We start from the raw sequence: 18,426 nt of genomic DNA, 5'->3' as shown, positions 1-18,426 counted from the left end.
TGCGTGACAAACGCGCATAGGGTAGACCATTTAAATAAATGGGGTGTTCTATGTTTAACACGGAGAAACGCATCACCTAACATCATGCACAGGAATGTGACTTCCTGCTATACAAAGTGTAAATGGGGAGTTTCATTCTATAGTTCAAATGTGAGAAGTTGTGTTATATGATTTTATATACAGGCAGTCCCCGAGTTACAAATATCCGACTTGCGTTCGACTCATACTTACAAACAGAGGAAAACAACAGGAAGTGAGATGAATTCTACACCTAGGAGGGGAAATTTACTCCTGTAAGACCCCTTTCACGAGGCGGTTTTCAGGCATTTTAGCGCTAGAAATAGCCTCAAAATCACGCCTGAAAACCACCTCCCATTCATTTCAGTATGTCTTTTCACACTGGGGAGGTGCAATTGCGGGATGTTAGGAAAACTTCTGCAAGCAACATCTTTGGGGCATTTTTGGGGTGGTTTGGGAATGCTGCATACATTGATCTCAAACCTTCCTGCACCTCCAAAGCGCCTGAAAAGCACTTCAGTGGGCGTTTTTAACCCCTTCTTTGGAGTTCAAAGTGCCCCGCTAGCACCCAAAAAGCAGTGCAAAAAAACAGCTTAAACTGTGGTAGAGCGCTGCTAAAACGAGCAGCGATTTACTGCTAATGGCCGGTGCTTTCAATTGGAAAGCAGTCTAATGCCGCATACACACGATCGGATATTCGGACAACAAAATCCATGGGATTTTTCCAACAGATTTTGGCTCAAACTTGTCTTGCATACACACGGTCACACGATGTTGTTGAAAATTCCGAACGTCAAGAATGCAGTGCCATACGACGAGCCAAGAAAATTGATGTTCAATAGCCAGTGCGGTTCTTCGGCTTGATTCCAAGCATGCGTAGAACTTTGTGCATCGGAATTGTGTACACGCATTCGGAATTTCCGCCAATGGATATTGTTGTCGGAAAATTTGAGATCCAGATCTCAAATTTTGTGTGTTGTAAATTCCAATGGAATATGTCCGATGGAGCCTACACACGGTCAGAATTTCTGACAAAAAGCTCCCATCGAACATTTTCCATCTGAAAATCCGACCATGTGTACACGGGTTTAGAGTTTCCTTGGGAAAAAGGTGTCTCCACAACCCAAAATTTTCAAAATACAATTATCACAGGGATAGAAAGTGAGGTGAGATCTTCTGAATAGGGGCACAGACAGCAAAACAAACATTACAGGGGTGTTAACCCTTCCCTATGCTTTCCAAAGAACCTAAAAATAGTTTTTTTTGGCTGGAGTTACAAAATTTAGCTGTTCCAACTTACATACAAAATCAGCTTAAAGTGGTTGTTAACCCACTTTGCCAACTTTACATAATTCTCCTTGTTCCTTAATGATAGGAGCCCCTGTCTCTGTGTTTTATGAAAAAAAGCCTCCTTTATCGTATTTCAGAGCAGTTCCCCGCTATCACGTGACCCATCAGCTCTCTCCTCTGCCCAGCTGACAGATGCAGTGGACGGGGCCGAGATTCCCTCGCTGCCGTCAGAAGCAAAGAGGAGAGGAGACGTTATCTGGTCATTAGGGAAGAAGGAGAATCTGTGTAAGATATTAACAGTTATGAGAGCAGCAGGAGTTGCAGGGGCGGGTATTGTCACAGGAGACGACAGGCAGGGAGGGAGGGGGGAGAGAGGACAGAGGAGGACAGGAGAGCTGCGGATGACAGAGGCATGTAAGCTGACCACTGTGTCAGGGCTCAGAAGCCCTGATATACCATGGTCAGGCTACAGGGGGAGGACAGAAACTGGTAGGATCAGCCAGGTATTTCAGGTGATACGAGGGGCCAAATGACATAGCACAAGCACTGTAACATGCTTTTTTTTTTTTTTTTTAGGTTAACAAATGCTTTAAAGTGAGTGTAAAGTTTTTTTTTTTTTTGTTTTTTTTTTAAATAACAAACATCTTATAGTTACCTGCTCTGTGCAGTGGGTTTGCACAGGGCAGCCTGCCTCCTCCTCTTCTCGCATCCCTCTTCGCTGCTTCTGGCCCCTCCCTCCTGACTAGTGTCCCCACAGCAACTGGCTAACTGACTTTGATTGACAGCAGCAGGAGGCAACGGTGCCGCTGCTGTGTCTCAGGCAGTCAGGAGGGAGAGTTTGGATGGCCGAGGGATTCATGGGCATCGCTGGATAGAGATGGGGCTCAGGTAAGTATTAGGGGAGCTGAGGGGGGTGCTGTACACAGAAGGCTTTTTATCTTAATGCATAGAATGCAATAAGATAAAAAAAACTTTTGCCTATACAACCGCTTTAAGAACCTTCTTGTTTGTAACCCGGAGACTGCCTGTTATTCTTCACCTACAAAGTCTTTTACAAGAGAACATGCCCAAAGAGAAATATTGGTATTTTCTTCATAAATATATTTTCCTTTTCAGGCCACATGTACATGGACGCATGATAGTTCCTGTGTACTGAGCCACACATGCAACTGTCAACACATGTCAATGGCTGTATGTGGCCATGTTTGGAAGTAGAGTGCTTGGGGAGAAGGGCTGTATGCATATGCGCAGATAAACACCAATGCAGAAGCTAGAGCTGCACGATTAATTGTTAAAGAATATCACTTCAACCCCCTTACGATCTTAATCCGGCATTTCCACGATTCTATGTAAACAGTGCAGAGCCATTCTCTGCTCACATGCAGCTGTCAAAAAAAGAGACAGCAAATGTTTAACAACATTGCTCAATGCTGGGAGAAAACTATAAACATTGTAACATTTAGTTGTTTTAGATCAACGGGATGAACTTCAGTCTGTAAATGAGGTCAGTTTAACCACTTATACTCCTTTCACACTGAGGCACTTGAAAACTGCCCGTAAATGCTGGGCGCTTTTTTGGCCCTTTTGAGGTGCTTTTTAAGTGCTTTTGATGCGTTGGCAGTGTGCTTTTTTTTGAAGGTCACATGACTCGTAAGAACTTTGAAGTGCTTTTGAAGCACTTTTCAAACACTGTTTCTAGGCACTTTTGAGGTGCTTCCCGTTCATTTCAAAGGAGAGGGGCGCTTTTGATGTGCTTTTTTAGCACTCCAAATATGCTCCAAAGATGCTTTTTTTGCCACCCCGCAAGCTTTTCAGGTGCTTTCTTTTGTGCAAAAGTGACTGAAAAGTGGCTTAGTGTAAAAGGGGTCTTATAGACCAGGCCTTTTTCTGACACTTGTTGCTTACAAGTTAAAAATCTCTATTTTTTGCTACAAAATTACTTAGAACCCCAAACATTATAACGGAAAACTTCCTATCAAATACTTACTGTAATTTTCGTTTCCTGATGGATATGGCAGCCTACGTGTGGGTTAATCCTGCCCCCTCATACCTCATAGGACTCTTCTCCCATAAATCTTTGTTCCGGGCTAGAGGCAGTGTGCCATAATTTAGCCTACTCCAGCCACTGAGAGACACTCCAGGACACTTCTGCTGCCATGGAGTACATCAGGAAAGGAAAATTACAGTGAGTATTTGATAGCAAATTTTCAGTTTTCCTGACAGACTCCATGGCAGCCTACGTGTGAGAAATAACTAGCCATACACACCCGGGTGGGCAAAGTGCTGGACAAAAGAAACATTTGGCACCATCAGCAGACAAGATATGTCAACCAAAATCAACAGAAGACAAAGAGGCCGGTTCTACGCAGTAGTGTGCCTTGAACGTGTTAATTGAAGACCACAAGGCCGCTTTGCAAATCACTTCTGGAGCAACGAGTCGGTGACACGCTTCTGGTCGAATGAGCAGTCACCGCTTCTGGAGTTGTCAAACCCTTAGCTTTGGAGGCCCACTGAATGGCCTGAACAATTCATGCTGCGATAGATCTGGAAGAGGCACGCAATCCCTTATTCTTTCCATGAAAGAGAACAAACTGATGGTCGGACTAATGGAACGGAGCTGTAGTTTCTAGATACTTTCTCAGAGCTTTCCCGACATCTAGGGGATGAACACTGGAATTTTCAGTTGCTCTGAAAGTCGGAAGAGCAATCTCCTGATTGTCATGAATAACAGATGATACATGCCCAGTAACTACTGGGGTTTGAACCCAGCATAGGAATCAAAACTACCCAATCAGGGAAAAAGGTTAGAAATGATTCCTTGCATCCCAGAGAGCTGATTTCGGAGACCCTCTTGGCTGATGTTATGGCCACCAGAAAGGCAACTTTTTGAGAACGTTCCTTGATAGAGAACTGATCAGTGTGTTCCATCACTTTTCCTGAGAAGAAATCCATGACAAGGGGAAGATCCCATTTAGACAATCTTGGCGCTCGCTGTGTACCTTTTTTTGGCGCCAATTAGAGCCTATGGCTCTAATCAGGTGCTTCAAAGACACCCCCCGCCTGCAATGCATAAATCTATCTATTGGTGATCGAGGGGGTGGCTGGACAGTGGGGGTGGTGCCCGTACGCCCTTATGGCCACTGATGCAGACAGTGCATGGCTCAGGAGTGCATAATGCAGAGTGCAGGATACAAAATACAATAAAAATGACTCCCTAATATAAATCCCCATCCAGCCCCCCCAAGCCAATCTTGTAGGTGGTGGTTGGAGGGCTTGAGAAAAGGAGGTGGCCACTTTTGTCCCCTTACAGGCCCCATAGCAGCTTAGTAGGCTACTGTAGCTTTCGATACACTCTTGAGGTAGGGTTAAAGGAGAAGAAGATAACAGGAAGGACCAGGAGAAAGTCCAAGGATGCCAGTGAGATCGATGAAGGTGAGAGCCTATTAGTTGCAACTGTGACTATGATAAATAGCTGTGATTTCATTTTTATGACCTTGGTTGCTTTGTGCTCACCAGTTTGTGAATTGCGTGATAACTGCATTGGCTACATCAGTGTGCATGTACCTTAAAATATAAATATTGATTCTGCTCAGAAGCTGTGTAAACAGGTATCCATTTGAAAGTGTAAGATAAGGCTTCTGTGCTCCATTTAGCTAGAACAATGCTGTGTTCTCACTCCAAAGGATTCTAGTGCAGTCCCATGTTAATGTGTGTGGATAGCCTGTATTTAACTCTTTTATAAACTTGCTGGGCTTTACTGGATTTGTTGTGCTTTAATTCTGAAAATACTCTTTCTTGGCCAAAATTTTTGTACACTGCATTAAGGTGCAACTGCCATAAATAATGAATTTGTCTCTGCAATTTTAATAACCAGCTTGCAAGGGGTTTCTGATGATATGGTTGTCTGTATGTATCCCAAGCAAACAACAAGACAAGTGATTATGACTGCACTCTTTTCCCTGGAATCTCTTTTAAAGTAGAACTATGGCCTCCCATAAAAAAAAAAAAAGAAAGTGCTATATGACTTAATAAAGCGGAGCTCCACCCTAAAGTGGAGCTTCCGCTCATTGGAACCCTCCCCCCCTCCGGCGCCACAATTGGCACCTTTCAGGGGGGAGGGGGGTCCAGGTACCTGTACAGTACAGGTATCTGCACCCACTCCCGGCATAGATATCTGCAGAAGCTATGCCCCTTTCCGCAGAATCTACGCCCCTTTCCGAAGGTCCCCCGCTGTCTGCTGGGAAACACACGGATCCCAGAGACAGCGAGGACCATCCTTATTGCGCAGCGCTACTCGCGCATGCGCAGTAGGGAACTGGGAAATGAAGCCGCAAGGCTCCACTTCCTGATTCCCATACCCAAGATGGCGGCGGCAGCACCCGAGAGACAATCGAGAGATTGGCTTTGGGTGCCGACATCGTGGGCGCGCTGGGCGGGTAAGTGTCATTATTTTAAAAGTCAGCAGCTGCAGTATTTGTAGCTGCTGGCTTTAAAAAAAATAAAAAATAAACGGCGGACTCCCGCTTTAATAGTTGTAAAGATATATGTTTGTTTCTTTTTATTTTTATTTTTTTATAATAAACATGTTATACTCACCTAATGCAAACAAATATACTCAATTAGCCTAACCAATCTCTAACTTAAATAAAAAAGAAATTGCAGCTCACACCAATAAAATTAATACAGATATATAAATAGAAAATAAAGTGTAGTGCAACTCCAATGGCGTTAATAATTCACACCAATATTAATAGTATACCTCCAAAATATATAATAAACATATAATACATGTATACAAAAAATTATCTAAATATATATATATATATATATATATATATATATATATATATATATATATATATATATATATATACAATCAATAATAAAGTGCATAAGTGTCCATATTGAATTATCATATCAAACTTCTTGAAGTGAATCAACATCATAAAAATGTCCAGAAAATAATAGGTATTCCACCACCATGTTGAAAAACCAGAAAGTGCCAATGTCGCCCAACACCTGTGCACACTAGCCACTCGCCTTATAGTTATGACTCCCATATCACTAGTAAGGATCATAACAAGCTGTTGTTCCCTTCAAGGGAGATAAGAATGAAGGTATAGCATTGCAATTGCTCCGTGTCTCCTATGAGGCCAGCATAATGGCCTCAAAACTTGCAGATGTGCATATTGAAATGAGAAAAAGAACACACCAGACCTGGTGTTCTCTGTTTAAAACATTTAGACTGGGTTCACACCTATGCGAAGAAACCCGCATCCAATTCGCATGACAGGAGATTGTGACCGGCTCTCTGCTGCTGCAGAGCGGCTTGCACAGGAACTCTGTGCGTCTTTGGCTCCATTTCAGGGCCAAATTCAAGCAAAAAATTGGCTCTGATTCCTCCCTGAAACGGAGAACAGGAGTGCACTGGATCACTGCTGTGAGCCGCATCTGTCAGAGGTGTGAACTCAGCCTTAATGTGCAAGATAAAAGTAATACATTTACACTAAAAAGCACTAAAAGTGTTACTTAACCCACAACAGTAAAATCTGTCTGTATATGCAGAATAGCATGCTTGTTATACTCAATGTGGAGCTTAAGGGGTTTATCCTGTGTATTGTGTAAAAAGGCTCTTTGATCCTGTATTCACAGATCCTCCCCCTCCTGCAGGGTCTCTCTTAGCAAGGCCAGATAAGACACAGTCAGAGTAGTAAAGCTGTGGCGTTGCAAACATCTCCGCCACCACCTTCACGGTATACATGGGCAGGGCAAACAAAGGGGGTGGTGCCAAGGGGTGGCAAAATGAGGTTTTGCCTAGGGTGTCAAAAATCCTTGCACCAGCCCTGGCTGTGCTGGGAGCATAGCCTTCCTGTCCTTCAATGTTCAGACTTGTGCTGACAGGCCGCCCTACAAAGCCACTCACTAGGAAGATCGTGTATTGGTGTTTTTTCATCCCCCACCTCTTCAAGCCTTTTATGCAGCTAAGAACAGAGATTACGTGATCACTTATAAAAAAAAATTGAAAAAAAGCATTTATCCTGTATATATACAGTATCTCACAAAAGTGAGTGCAACCCTCACATTTTTGTAAATATTTTATTATATATTTTCATGTGACAACACTGTAGAGAAATTACACTTTGCTATGTAAAGTAGTGAGTGTACAGCTTGTATAATAGTGTCAAGTTGCTGTCCCCTCAAAATAACTCCACACACAGCCATTAATGTCTAAACCACCGGCAACAAAAGTGACTAGACCCCTAAGTGAAAGTGTCCAAATTGGGCCCAAAGTGTCAATATTTTGTGTGGCCACCACTATTTTCCAGCACTGCTTAACCCTCTTGGGCATGGAGTTCACCAGAGCTTCACAGGTTGCCACTGGAGTCCTCTTCCACTCCTCCATAACGACATCATGGAGCTGGTGGATTTTAGAGACCTTGTGCTCCTCCACCATCCGTTTGAGGATGCCCCAAAGATGCTCAATAGGGTTTAGATCTAGAGACATGCTTGGCCAGTCCATCACCCTTACCCTCTGCTTCTTTTGCAAGGCAGTGGTCATCTTGGAGGTGTGTTTGGGGTCATTATCATGTTGGAATACTGCCCTGTGGCCCAGTTTTCAAAGGGAGGGGATCATGCTGTGCTTCAGTATGTCACAGTACATGTTGGCATTCATGGTTCCCTCAATGAACTGTAGCTCCCCAGTGCCAGCAGCATGTATGCAGCCCCAGACCATGACACTGCCACCACCATGCTTGACTGTAGGCAAGACACACTTGTCTTTGTACTCCTCACCTGGTTGCCACCACACACTCTTCACACCATCTGAACCAAATAAGTTTATCATGATCTCATCAGACCACAGCAGATGGTTCCAGTAATCCATGTCCTTAGTCTGCTTGTCTTCAGCAAACTGTTTGTGGGCTTTCTTGTGCATCACCTTTAGAAGAGGCTTCCTTCTGGTACAACAGCCATGCAGACCGATTTGATGCAGCCTGTGGCATATGGTCTGAGCACTGACAGGCTGACTCCCCTACTCCTTCAACCTCTGTAGCAATGCTGGCAGCACTCATACTTCTATTCCCCAAAGACAACCTCTGGATATGATGCTGAGCACGTGCACTCAACTTCTTTGGTCGACCATGGCGAGGCCTGTTCTGAGTGGAACCTGTCCTGTATGGTCTTGGCCACCGTGCTGCAGCTCAGTTTCAGGGTCTTGGCAATATTCTTATAGCCTAGGCCATCTTTATGTAGAGCAACAATTCCTTTTTTCAGATCATAAGAGAGTTCTTTGCCATGAGGTACCATGTTGAACTTCCAGTGACCAGTATGAGAGAGCGAGAGCGATAACACCAATTGTAACACATCTGCTCCCCATTCACACCCAAGACCTTGTAACACTAATGGGTCACATGACACATGGAGGGAAAATGGATACTTGGGTCCAATTTGGACATTTTTACTTCTGTTGCCAGCGGATTAGATGTGTTGAGTTATTTTGAGGGGACAGAAAATGTACACGTAATACAAGCTGTACACTCACTACTTTACATTGTACCAAAGTGTAATTTCTTTAGGCTCGGTTCACACAGGGGCGACACGACTTCAGGACGACTTTGTGAGGCAACTTGGAGATGACTTGAACACGACTTAGACACGACCTGGGGCGACTTACAAGTCGCCCCAGGCCAGGCGACTTTTGCCGTGGCCAATCAGAGAAGGAGCTCTGAAGAGGGAACTCCACGCCAAATTTATGAAAAAAAATTGGCATGGGTTCCCCCTCCGAGAGCATACCAGGCCCTTAGGTCTGGTATGGATTCCAAGGGGAACCCCCTACGCTGAAAAAACGGCGTGGGGGTCCCCCCCAGATCCATACCAGACCCTTATCCGAGCACGCTACCTGGCTGGCCAGGAAAGGGGGTGGGGACGAGCGGGCGCCCCCCCCCCCTGAGCCGTACCAGGCTGCGTGCCCTCAACATGGGGGGGTGCCTTGGGGGAGGGGGGCGTACGGCCCCCCACCCCATAGCACCTTGTCCCCATGTTGATGAGAACAAGGGCCTCTTCCCGACAACCCTGGCCGTTGGTTGTCGGGGTCTGCGGGCGGGGGGCTTATCAGAATCCGGGAGCCCCCTTTAATAAGGGGGCCCCTGAATACCGGCCCCCCACCCTATGTAAATGAGTATGGGGTACAATGTACCCCTACCCATTCACCTGTAAAATAAAGTACAAAAAAAAAACCACACCAGATAAAATAGTTTATTGCACAGCTCCGGGGGTCTTATCGCCGGACTCCTCCGCTATCTTCTTCTAGCTCTTTTGCTAGCGGAGGAGCCCGGCTTTCTTCCTCGCCGCCACCCTCTTCTTCTGACTTCGGGGGTCCTGTCCCCCTCTTCGGTTCTTCTGCCGGGCCACCGCGCCTTCTTATAGCTCTTTTACAGGCGGTGGCCCGGTCTTCTGTCGCCGTCGCCGCCTTCCGTTCTTCTTCTTCTTCTTCTTCTTCTTCTTCTTCTTCTCCTCCTGGAGATGTTGACTCGACGTTCTCTCCGGCCGCAATGCCAGGGAAGTGCTGCGCGGCGACTTATATAGGGACAAGGGGCGGGGTCATCGGTTGATGTCACATGGGTGTCAGGTCACCTTGAGGCGAGGTGACAGGTGCACACCGTAGGGATCCGGAGTGCACCGCAAGGTTGTGGATCCTACGGCTGACTGCTGCAGACGGGGGACAGATCCCACTGGGGATAGAGCGTGAGATTCCCTGGGGCGCGGAGTCTAAGAGCCAGCAGGTGTTCACCAGAGCCTCCAGTGGTGAGGATGGACTTGGCTGCAACTAGCTCCAGGTAGCGACCCCCAGGGTCCCCCAGCTCACACCCATAGTAGGCAACAGGAGGATAGGGATGGTGAGGGACAAAGCCAAGGTCGGGGCCACAAGCAGACAAGAATAGTCGGGTACACGCCAAAAGGTCAGGGTCACAGGCAAGCAGGGATAGTCAAGACACGCCAAAGTCGGTAACGGAAACCAGTAGCAGAGCACACGGCAGGAAACAGGAAGCTAATACACAATGGATACACAATGGTTGATCAGCACTGAGGCCTGCAGTGCACAGGTTAATATGCCTGATAGGGCTTGGGGTGGAGCCATGCTTAGAGGAGAGGTTATAAAAACCCCCAGGTGGAAGTGGCTGGCTTCTTAGTCTGAAGACATGGGGGAAGGTAAGCAAACACAGGAAGATCACTGCATAACCATGACAGTACCCTCCCTCTTACGAGGCCTCCCCCTCCCCCGCCTGGGTCCAGGCTTAAAGGGAAACTCCAGATGGAACCTCCTAAACAGACAGGGAGCAAAGACCTCAGAGATCCAAGACCTCTCCTCAGGACCCAACCCTTTCCAAAGTACGAGGTATTGAAAAATGCCTTTACGGAGCCGGGAATCCAAAACTTGACTAACCTCGTATTTTAGATTATCCTCAGAAACCAAAGCAGAGGTAGGGAGAGGACGAGAGGACTTGAGGACTAAAGGCTTTTTAGGAATGGGTAAGGGCATGAGAAGATCAGGAGTCTGAGCAGGGACCCCCACACCCTTAAAGTTGAGTTGAGCATCCATAACAGGACCACCAGACTGGGCAGAGGTCAGTGGATCCCTGAGGTCAGGTTGGTTAGAGGGTGACATGTCGCAAGAGTCAAGCTGGATAGCTGAAACACAAACAGAACCCTGAGAAAAAGATCGAAAACCCCTCCTGGCCGAATGAGGTATTCTATCCAAAGGATGGATTGAGCCTCTTAAATGGGTTTGAACGGACATAGTAGTAGTAGGGTGAGGCTGGGTCACAGAAGGTCCTGAACAAGAAGCAGGAAGCTCATTGGGCATAGGCTGGACTGGCATAAGTGGTGTGGAGGCCGACTGAATAGTATTGTCAGATGTAGCGACCATCTCAATCGCATCACAAGGCATAGCGACTCTGGAACTTGCAGACAAGTTAGCCTGGCTGTGCGTCCAAGGGAGATTACAAGGGAGACAGGCAGAGGTAATTGGTTATGCGAACTGGAGCGAATGATCAACTCAGGTTCATAAGTGGGCTCCTCATCCAGAGTACCACATGACCCAGAGAGTGCACCAGTCTGACTATTGCAGGACGCGTCCCAGAGATCGCCATATACAGCAGGAAAAGCAGAAGATACTGAGATGGTGGTAACAGGAAGTCTCTCCTTTGGGGTACCCTTGAGTAGGCAGGAAGAGGAACAGGAGGAACCCCAAGCCAGGATCTGTCCAGCAGACCAGTCAACGTGTGGAGAATGGAGCCGAAACCTAGGAAGACCTAATATGATAGGAGATGAAGCCTTAGGTAAGACAAGGAAGGATATCCACTCCTGGTGGAGTGTCCCCACTGACATCTTAACAGGAATCGTCTGGAAGCGGATAGGACCGCCTGGGAGAACCGTGCCATCAATCGCCAAGACCACCAATGGTGTTGTAAGGGGCAAAATGGTAAGTCTCATGGAGGATGCAGTTTCCCAATCCATGAAATTGGCAGCGGCTCCGGAATCCAGATGTGCTGAGACCGAACGAGAGGAAGCACCGACATGAAGCAACACAGAAAGGAGAAGACGAGAAGGTGAAGGTGATATTTTTCAGGGTCTAATACTCCACCTTCCAGATGTATTAGCCCTGAGCGTTTTTCCGGACGAAGAGAACAAGTGTCACGGAAATTACCTTTGGCCCTACAATAGAGGCATAGGCCCAGAGTTCTGCGCCTAGTGCGTTCTTCGGGAGATAACTTAGTCCAGCCCAACTGCATAGGTTCCTCGGTAGGCAGGGGGTGCTCCTCGGATTGAAGAGAAGGGACTGGGGGCTCAGACTGCCTAAAGAACAGGGAGTGCTGGCGTCTTTTTTCCAGGGCCCTCTCCTGAAAGCGAATATCGATCTGGTTACACAAGGTGATGACACTGTCCAGATCAGCAGGAAGGGATCTTCCTGCTAATTCATCCTTCACTCTATCAGAGAGGCCATGTAAAAAGGTTGCAACTAGGGCCTCATTATTCCAGCTCAATTCAGCTGAGAGGATACGAAACTGAAGAGCATACTGTCCCACAGAAGCGGACTCTTGGCGGAGACGTAAAGGAGCGCTAGCCGCTGAGGAGACACGACCCGGTTCCTCGAAGATATTCCGAAAAAGTTTCAAGAAATCAGACAGGCTAGAAACCACTGGATCATTCAGTTCCCACAGAGGGGCGGCCCAGGCTAACGCCTCGCCGGACAGGAGGGATATGATATATGCGACTTTTGCCCGATCGGACAGGAAGTTTTGGGGCTGAAGTTCAAAATGAATTGTGCACTGGATAAGGAACCCCCTGCAAGCCTTGGAGTCCCCAGAGAAACGGACCGGAGCTGGTAGTTGTAATTAATGTGTGGCTGCGACTGATGCGATAGGTGCAGTGGCAGATAGCGGTTGAGGTTGTTGTCCTAATGAGGCCTGAACCTGTTCAAAACGGGACGCCAAATCCTGAAGGAATTGCATCACCTGGGTCTGATGCGATTCTTGGGTCTCAAGTCGCCGAACTAAGCTCTGCAATGGATAATCTGCAGGAAGCGGCACGTCAGCCGGGTCCATGGCTGATCAAACTGTCAGGTCACCTTGAGGCGAGATGACAGGTGCACACCGTAGGGATCCGGAGTGCACCGCAAGGTTGTGGACCCTACGGCTGACTGCTGCAGACGGGGGACAGATCCCACTGGGGATAGAGCGTGAGATTCCCTGGGGCGCGGAGTCTAATGCCCCGTACACACGAGAGGACTTATGTCCGACAGACTTCCAAAGGAGTTCCGCCGGAGTTCCGACGGAGTTCTGACAGACTTTTCGGCCGAACGGACTTGGCCACACACGATCACACTAAACTCCGACGGATTCGAACGTGATGACGTACGACCCGACTCGAATAAGGAAGTTCATAGCCAGTAGCCAATAGCTGCCCTAGCGTCGGTTTTAGTCCGTCGGAGTAGCATACACACGAGCGGATTTTTCGAAGGGGACCGGGTCCGGCGGAGTTCCGTCGGGAAAATTTGAAGCATGCTTCATTTCTAAAGTCCGTCAGACTTTTGCGAAGCTAAAGTCCGTTGCAGCCCACACACGATCGGATAGTCTGACGGACTCGGTCTGACGGACTTTGGATGTTGAAAAGTCCGCTCGTGTGTACGGGGCATAAGAGCCAGCAGGTGTTCACCAGAGCCTCCAGTGGTGAGGATGGACTTGGCTGCAACTGGCTCCAGGTCGCGACCCCCAGGGTCCCCCAGCTCACACCCACAGTAGACAACAGGAGGATAGGGATGGTGAGGGACAAAGCCAAGGTCAGGGCCACAAGCAGACAAGGATAGTCGGGTACACGCCAAAAGGTCAGGGTCACAGGCAAGCAGGGATAGTCAAGACACGCCAAAGTCGGTAACGGAAACCAGTAGCAGAGCACACGGCAGGAAACAGGAAGCTAATACACAATGGATACACAATGGTTGATGAGCACTGAGGCCTGCAGTGCACAGGTTAATATAGGGCTCCCTGATAGGGCTTGGGGTGGAGCCATGCTTAGAGGAGAGGTTATAAAAACCCCCAGGTGGAAGTGGCTGGCTTCTTAGTCTGAAGACATGGGGGAAGGTAAGCAAACACAGGAAGATCACTGCATAACCATGACAATGGGTTGATGTCACATGGTGACCCCACCCCCTTACGATGTCACAGTCTCGGAGGATGCTGGGACTGTCGCCATGTGACATCAACCCATGTGACATCAACCCATGTGACATCAACCGATGACCCCGCCCCTTGTCCTTATATAAGTCGCCGCGCAGCGCGTCTTTGGCATTGCAGGCGGAGAGAGCATCGAGTCAACATCTCCAGGAGAAGAAGAAGAAGAAGAAGAAGAACGGAAGGCGGCGACGGCGACAGAAGACCGGACCACCGCCTGTAAAAGAGCTATAAGAAGGCGCAGTGGCCCGGCAGAAGAACCGAAGAGGGGGACAAGACCCCCGAAGTCGGAAGAAGAGGGCGGCGACGAGGAAGAAAGCCGGGCTCCTCCGCTAGCAAAAGAGCTAGAAGAAGATAACGGAGGAGTCCGGCGAGAAGACCCCCGAAGACGAAAGACCCCCGGAGCTGTGCAATAAACTATTTTATCTGGTCTGTTGTGGTTTTTTTTGTACTTTATTTTACAGGTGAATGGGTAGGGGTACATTGTACCCTATACTCATTCACATAGGGTGGGGGGCCGGTATCCGGGGGCCCCCTTTTTTAAAGGGGGCTCCCGGATTCCGATAAGCCCCCCGCCCGCAGACCCCGACAACCAACGGCCAGGGTTGTCGGGAAGAGGCCCTTGTCCTCATCAACATGGGGACAAGGTGCTTTGGGGTGGGGGGGCCGTACGCCCCCCCTCCCCCAAGGCACCCCCCCATGTTGAGGGCACGCGGCCTGGTATGGCTCAGGAGGGGGGGCCGCCCGCTCGTCCCCACCCCCTTTCCTGGCCGGCCGGGTAGCGTGCTCGTATAAGGGTCTGGTATGGATCTGGGGGGGACCCCCACGCCGTTTTTTCGGCGTAGGGGGTTCCCCTTGGAATCCATACCAGACCTAAGGGCCTGGTATGCTCTCGGAGGGGGAACCCACGCCAATTTTTTTTCATAAATTTGATGTGGAGTTCCCCCTTCAGAGCTAATAATTCTGTCAAAGTCGCCTCCGTATAAACAGAGATCCGACTTGGAGGCGACCTCCATTGAAATCAATGGGTACAAGTCGCCTACAAGTCGGATTGAAGTAGTACAGGAACTTCTTTTGAAGTCGGAGCGACTTCAGTAGCGTGCATTAAGACGGCTCTAATTCACTTACATTGATTTTTAAATGTTGTCCGACCTGAGGCGACTAGGGGCGACTAGGGGCGACCTGAAGTCGGATCTGAGTCACCCCTGTGTGAACCGAGCCTTAGTGTTATCACTATAAAGTATAATAAAGTATTTACAAAATGTGAGGGGTATACTCACTTTTGTGAGATACTATATGTCTATATATATATATATATATATATATATATATATATATATATATATACATATACACATACACTATACACACACACACACACACACACACAAATGTTTGGCCTTTTATTCCTGTTTTTAAATGAATGGGTTGTTTTGCAAGATATGGGTTCACATATACTTTAACCTTGCAGGGAGGGGTGAGAGGCACTGTGAAGGCAGAGTTTCTCTAATTCCCGTCATTCAACTTTAACCCTAATCTTTGCTGTCTTCTGTTTAGCACCAACTATTCCATTGTCAGCTAGCACTATTATGCTGCGTACACAGGACCCAACTTTTTGATGGACTAGATCTTCCCGACGCACTTTCAGCAGAGGTCCGACAGACTTTCCACACACGAATGGACTATATCCATTTGAAAGTCTGTTCCTCTTGAACGTGATGACGTAAGACGGGGCTACACAAGGAAGTTCAATAGCCAGTAGCCAATAGCTGCCCTTGCGTGGTATTTGGTCCGTCGGACTAGCATACAGAGGAACGGATTTTTCGACCAGACTCGAGTCCGTCGAAAAAGATTTGAAACATGTTTTCTCATATTGGGTTATTAAATCCAACTGTAGAAAACACAAATCCATGATAAGTAGTTGAATACAAAAAAAACCTCCACTTCGTGCATGCACCGTTACCATCGGTAGGGATGAGCTTCGTGTTCGAGTCGAACGTACGTTCGACTCGAACATTGGCTGTTCGGGCGTTCGGCGAAATCCAAACTCTTGGTCCGTTCGCGTCAAAATTCGTATGGCGCGCGCGGACCACAATGCACTGCGATGGCGCAGTGCATTGCTGGCTCATGATTGGCCAAGCATGCACTGTGACCCCGCATGCTTGGCCAATCGCAGCGCCAGCAGCGAGGAGAGCCATGATTGGCCACAGGCATCCTGCCTGTGGCCAATCATAGCTCAGGCTGTGTAGTGCACGCCCCACACTATATAAGGCTGCCTTTGAGGCGGCTTCGTGTAGTGTGTTGGAATCTGAAGCAGTGGGTGTTCTGTGTACCTTCAACACAGTTACACACCAATAGTTTTTGGCTGATTTCCTATCTTGCTCTTGTGTAGTGGTTATTGTCTGTGCCCTGACCGCAGTATACACCACTACACTACAGTGGTGTAAAAAAGTGTTTGCCCCCTTCCTCATTTCCTGTTCCTTTGCATGTTTGTCACTCTTAAGTGTTTCGGAACATCAAACCAATTTAAACAATAGTCAAGGACAACACAAGTAAACACAAAATGCAATTTGTAAATGAAGGTGTTTATTATTAAAGGTGAAAAAAAATCCAAACCATCATGGCCCTGTGTGAAAAAGTGATTGCCCCCCTTGTTAAAACATACTATAACTGTGGTTGTCCACACCTGAGTTCAATTTCTCTAGCCACACCCAGGCCTGATTATTGCCACACCTGTTCACAATCAAGGCATCACTTAAATAGGAGCTGCTTGACACAGTAAGGTCCACCAGAAGATCCTTAAAAGCTACACATCATGCCGAGACCCAAAGAAATTCAGGAACAGTTGAGAAAGAAAGTAATTGAGATCTATCAGTCTGGAAAGGGTTATAAAGCCATTTCCAAAGCTTTGGGAATCCAGCGAACCACAGTGAGAGCCATTATCCACAAATGGCGAAGACATGGAACAGTGGTGAACCTTCCCAGGAGTGGCCGGCCGCCCAAAATTACCCCAAGAGCTCAGCGACGACTCATCCAAGAGGTCACAAAAGACCCCACAACAACGTCCAAGGAACTGCAGGCCTCACTTGCCTCAGTTAAGGTCAGCGTTCATGCCTCCACCATCAGGAAAAGACTGGGCAAAAATGGCCTGCATGGCAGAGTTCCAAGGAGAAAACCACTGCTGAGCAAAAAAGAACATCAAAGCTCGTCTCAATTTCTCCACAACACATCTTGATGATCCCCAAGACTTTTGGGACAACATTCTGTGGACCGATGAGACAAAAGTGGAACTCTTTGGAAGGTGTGTGTCCAAGTATATCTGGCGTAGAAGGAACACTGCATTTCATAAAAAGAACATTATACCAACAGTAAAATATGGTGGTGGTAGTGTGATGGTCTGGGGCTGTTTTGCTGCTTCAGGACCTGGAAGACTTGCCGTGATAAAAGGAACTATGAATTCTGCTGTCTACCAAGAGATCCTGAAGGAGAATGTCCGACCATCTGTTTGTGTACTCAAGCTGAAACGAACTTGGGTTCTGCAGCAGGACAATGATCCTAAACACACCAGCAAGTCCACCACCGAATGGCTGAAGAAAAACAAAATGAAGACTTTGGAGTGGCCTAGCCAAAGTCCTGACCTGAATCCTATTGAGATGTTGTGGTATGACCTTAAAAAGGCCGTTCATGCTCGAAAACCCTCTAATGTAACTGAATTAGGACAATTCTGCAAAGATGAGTGGGCCAAAATTCCTCCAGGACGCTGTAAAAGCCTCATTGCACGTTATCACAAACGCTTGGTTGCAGTTGTTGCTGCTAAGGGTGGCCCAACCAGTTATTAGGTTTAGGGGGCAATCACTTTTTCACACAGGGCCATGATGGTTTGGATTTTTTTTCACCTTTAATAATAAACACCTTCATTTACAAATTGCATTTTGTGTTTACTTGTGTTGTCCTTGACTATTGTTTAAATTGGTTTGATTTTCCGAAACACTTAAGTGTGACAAACATGCAAAGGAACAGGAAATGAGGAAGGGGGCAAACACTTTTTCACACCACTGTATATTCACCTCACCTATATAGCTAGCTAGTGATCTATCTTTAACCACTTAACAACCGCCCATTGCCGATTAACGGCTTCAGGGCGGTTGTTTAACTCTGAGAGGCCGTTAATTAACGGCCTCCCAGAATTCTGCTCTCGCGCGCCCCCTGGGGCGCGCACTCGAGAGCATCCGTGACCGCCGGGTCCACAGGACCCGGCGCAGCACGGATCACGGTAAACGGCCGCTCTTCGCGGGCGTTTACCACGTGATCGCTCCGTCAAATGACGGAGTGATCACTTGTAAACAAACCGGCGTCATAACACGGTACAGCGGAGGGGAAAGAGATCGGT

The sequence above is a fragment of the Lithobates pipiens genome, unplaced genomic scaffold (genome assembly GCF_037356315.1).
Source record: "Lithobates pipiens isolate NorthernLeopardFrog02 unplaced genomic scaffold, aLitPip1_a1.2 Scaffold_8, whole genome shotgun sequence".
NCBI lineage: Eukaryota > Metazoa > Chordata > Amphibia > Anura > Ranidae > Lithobates > Lithobates pipiens.
The sequence above is the reverse complement of the archived record's forward strand: the minus strand, read 5'-3'. Positions refer to the sequence as shown.